The sequence below is a fragment of the Astyanax mexicanus genome, chromosome 1 (assembly GCF_023375975.1).
Source record: "Astyanax mexicanus isolate ESR-SI-001 chromosome 1, AstMex3_surface, whole genome shotgun sequence".
Classification (NCBI taxonomy): Eukaryota; Metazoa; Chordata; class Actinopteri; order Characiformes; family Acestrorhamphidae; genus Astyanax; species Astyanax mexicanus.
Window position 1 is genome coordinate 3,096,891 of NC_064408.1, and position 5,126 is coordinate 3,102,016.

The window sequence follows — 5,126 nt, forward strand, 5'->3', positions numbered from 1 at the left end:
CACGAAAAAAAAGAGAGAGGTTAATTTCTCCCACCACGCCCAGCCCTCCCCTCATACACTATTCATGCACTGTCAGGTGAAACTCCAGCTTCCAAGAAATCTCATCGCCGACGACGAGCTTCATACTCATGTTCAGCGAAAACATAAAGAGCTCCTTTGTTGTGCGGAGAATTGGGACAAAATTCCAATTGTTCATCGCAAAATCCCAGGCGTTCCTCAGTTTTCCCCATACTACACTCCCCTGAATACACCTGAGCGCACCTGAGCCTATATTCCACCCATTTATACCAACATAAAACCAAAACGCCAAGTCTGGACCCTTAAAACTAGGTAAAACCCTCTAAAAATGAGCAGTACGTTGGAACAGTATGGACAATTTGCAGAGTTTCTTACATTGCCAGTGAGAACCCAGTAAGAAGATATTTCATGATTTATCTGCCAAAATTCTGCTACATGAGACTAAACTTTTAAGCACTAAAGATACTAATGATGACCTTTTTTTTCAGGTGTTATCTTGTCCCATTCGCCCTGCGAACAAAACGTCTTAAGACGCGTCCACAGTAAAGAGTCGTTGTTATATCATTTTTAAAATCTTGATTTCCTATAGTTTACCTCTTCTAGTTCCACAGCCATTACTAATGGCTTTGTAATGTTAAAATAAAAAACGTAAACAATGCTCATTGCTATCTTACACCCCCCCAACAGTCTGTTTTCATGCTATGCCATTTTTTCCGCTTGTGTCGTTTAAATAGAAACAGTGATTCTAAATATATACATATATATCTACTTTCACAGTGTGAACCAACAAGTAGCTACGCCCTTAAAATAGCAATTGGCCGAAACCAGAGCGCACCTGGTCCTTAAAGGAAATGATGAGCAAGTGCCACTCTGAGTGGTTTATTTCACATTATGGCCAAAATTAGCCACACCCATGATTATTTAAGTGAATTAGTACAATTTAGTACGAGGTGTACTTTTCCTGTCGTTATGATAGCAAAGACACACATACTGACGCCCCAAATCAAGCTGCTCGCCGCATGGCTGGCCTATACATCACTAAAACACCGAAGCACATGGCTTCTGGCTACAAACTGTAAACAGGACTTTTTCTGGTTTTCTTTTAACAATGGATTTCTGAGCTGTGGATCTCTGCGTTTCGTCCAGAGTGACCATTGGCCTCTTGGCTGCATCTCTGATCAGTGCTCTCCTTGTTCAGTCTGTAAGTTTAGGTGGATGTTTAGGTGGACGGTCTTGTCTTGGTAGGTTTACTGGACAGTTGTGCCGTACTCTTTTTCCATTTCCGGATAATGGATTGTGGAACAGTGCTCTGTGAGATGTTCAAAACTTGGGAAATATTTTATTTATAACCAAAACCTGCTTTAAACTTCTACACAACCTTATTCCTGACCTGTCTGGTGTGTTCTTTGAATGTGAATGTGATTGGTTGCACTCAAAGAAAAGCTGAATACTTTTGCACGCCACACTTTTTAGTTTTTTTTTTTTTTTTTTTGAAAAAAATGTTTTGAATCGTGCATGATTTTCTGTCCACTTCACAATTGTATACCACTTTGTGCTGGTGCCAACTCAAGATAACAAGGTAACACCTCACAACCTATACAGCTTATAGAGGTGTGATTTAACATAATTTACAGGGCCATTCCTATGACTGGGAGCCATTTGCTTGTTGTAACTCTTCCAAATTAAACGTATTTCTTTTTTTATCTTTTTTTTTTTTTAACTCTGAATCTAATAACACATATTTAACTACTCAAAACATGCACTTATCAAACTCAGGCAGCTTTACTTCATTTTTTTTTTTACAAGGTTTCTAATCTGAATATGGTTACAAAACTACAAAAATGTCACGTTTAAAAATCATGTTAAAAAGCAAGTCCACCAATTCCTTTAACTTTCTCCAAAGAAACTCTTTATTTTAAAGAAATGGTTATAGACTGCATGCTCAAATAGTTGATATTTATGACAAATAAAATACACTATATATGCATGCACATTGTATTTTTCTAAAATATGCAAATCCATTTTTATCTTATCAAGAAGAACCAAACCTGAAATTGATCAAATTTATTATCACGCAATTTATTAAACAAATGGATAAATGATGAACCAAAGAGAACTGGGAAAAAAGTGGATTACATTAATTAATATTCACATTAATAAATAAAAAAACAGGGGACAATACTGACTCCTGTTACTTGAACTGTGCTGGTCTTTCACATAAAATTCCAATTAAATATATTTGTGTTTGTGGTTGTAGTGTGACAAAATATGGAAAAAAAGTTCAATGAATACTTTTGCAACAGTGCGTTATTTAAACCTATTGAAAGCATTCGGCTGTGTTTTCTATGGCGTTTTTCTGAGCGTATGGAAGGGGGTTGGACTTGGCAACCCCCAGGAGAGAGGGGCCGGGGCTAGAGAAGAATACAGGATGAGTGTATTTTGATACATGTTGAGGTAATCAATGCTTCCCGTACACAGACTGACTCACCTGTGATACCTGATACCTGTCCACATGCTGTAGTGAATACAGACTAATGTCGCTAATGTTGCTAACAGGTGCCAAAATCCAGAAACACAGTGTTTTAAAAATAAAATAATATATATATATATATTATATTATAAATATATATATTTGTAACTCTTCCAAATTAAACTTATTTTTTCTTTGAATCTTTTTATATTTAAAAATATTTAACTATTTAAAACATGTGCTGATAAAACTCAGGCAGCTTTACTTCATTTTTTTTTACAAGGTTTCTAATCTAAATAGGTTTACAAAACTTATTTAAAACATTTAAAAAACATGTTTAAAAGCAATAACACTAATTCCTTTGATTTTCTCTAAAAGAAAGTCTTTATTTTTAAAGAAATGATTACTGCGTGTTTAAATAATTCATATTTATGACAAAAAAAAAAATCAGTCCTGTTACTCTCACTCACTCCTGTTACTCTATGTTTTGAGCATAGAATCAGCCAAAACATGAAAAATAGCTAAACTGCAGCTATGCTAATAGCATGAGGACACTAAGTAAGTAACTTAGTAAGTAACTAAATTATAGTTTGTAGTATTTTTGCCCAAAAATTTTATTTAAAAAATCCACTCCACAAGGTGTTGAAATGATAATCGAAGTTTATTGTTCTTCTTAAAGCTTACAAAACGTGAATGAACTAACTGAAGTATCCTATAATGAAAATAGAAAGGTTTAAAGTTTCTGGGAGTTGAAGAGCAACAGCAGGTAAGAAGACTGTTCGCTTCCACGGTTCCTTGCGATCTGAAAATGAAAACTAAAAAGCGCAAGCCTAACCCTGCGTTCACACTGGAAAGCGACAAAGCGACAGGCGACCATTCATTTCCTATGGCAGGACGCGATTTGTCGCCGCGACACGCGAGAGGCGACAAGCGACAAAGCGACAGAGCAACAAGCGATACGGAGATAAATTTTTCTCAACTCTATGCAAATGAGTTATGACGCGGTGAAGCGACATTCTAACCCGATTGGCTCCTAGCTTTTCTTTGGACCAATCACAAACAAGGCGGTTCGACGTCCTCTGAATTTCTAGTTTCTTTCCCGGTTCTTTCTGTTGAACGGGGTGGACCCACATCAATCTGTGGGAACGGCTGCGTTTCCAGCGCAGTTAAATCACAGAAACGCACAAGAGTCCAGCAAGTTTGGGAGTTATAGCTGGAGAATAAAGTGGCCAAGTGATTCCTTTTTTGTGCCTTTTTTCTTGTCGGAGGCTGGACCATGATAAACGCGGGCGTTGAGCTTGACACGCCCACAAGCGACAAACGCTGGGCGACACAAGCGACTCGTCGCGTTCCAGTGTGAACGCAGGGTAAGGATGCCGGCTCGTCCGTTCTTAAAGAGACAGTACACATTTTTAATCCAAATCCAACATGAATTATTATTCTTTTAACCATCCTATATAAAATCAATCATGTTAATCAATAAATATATATATCTATGAAATTAGACCTTTAAAGTAAATTATTATTTATCTTTTAAAGCGATTTTAAACATTTTTTATTTATTTAAACTTAAAGTCCACTTTGGCCGCTACAAAGATGTAAGAATTAATGTAGGTAACAGGAGTGAGTGATGAGATTGAGCTCCTCCTCAGTCATCGTTACAATAAGATCAAATATACAGAAAAAAAACTAATGAGGGAACTTTGGGAATTTTGTTCTTATGATCTTCAGAAGAACCAGCTGATGATGTCACTTCCTGTTGTAGATGTAACTTCCTGTTGTAGAATCATGTTCCAGATGTTTCAGATGATCAGGGTATTGTGTTAAAGTGTCGGTAACAGGACTGAGTAAAACACAACAGGAACACAACTAAAATGTGTATTTTATAACTTAAATATTATGGATTTTTAATGAAAAATATATATTTTTAAAGCATAGATGGGATGCTGAAGGATTTAATTATGATAAAATAATTATATTTTATGGTAAAGTTTATAGTTTATAGTTAGAAAGTGGGGTAACAGGTAACAAATGCTATTTTTTCACTGTTTTAAGCAGTTTTTATTAATGTTTTTAATCACATATCTTAATTTTACAATTAGGTCAATATAGAAGACATATTGCTTAATAATAATATACATTTTAAATTTATTTGTGCGCACATGTTATACATGTAATTTCATGGGGACAGAAACAGCACAGATTCAACCAAAAATGTTTATAAATCATAAATCACTGATTTAAGCAGCGCTCTCGTTCTGAAACACACATCTGCTGCTTTGCCTCATATAATAAAAATAATAATAATCACTTATAATTAATCACCAGATAATAATAATAATTTGCCAAGATGGAGGTGGTAATTTGTGTTGAATAAATATAAAATAGATAAAAAAAGAAAAAAAAACAAAAAGAGAGAAATGCTTGTATTTTAACAGGTGACCAGATTAATTACACTTATCAAATCAAACTGTTCCCTTCTCATCGCTGATAAGAATAATTGGTTAATGTAACAGGGAGAAAAATAGCGTATTTAGGCAAAGTATTAAAACAATTCCAATTTAAAATTCACTTTAATATCTATCACTCAGAGAGGAAACAGCACTAGTGCCAAAAAAAAGGAACAAGAAAGGACAAG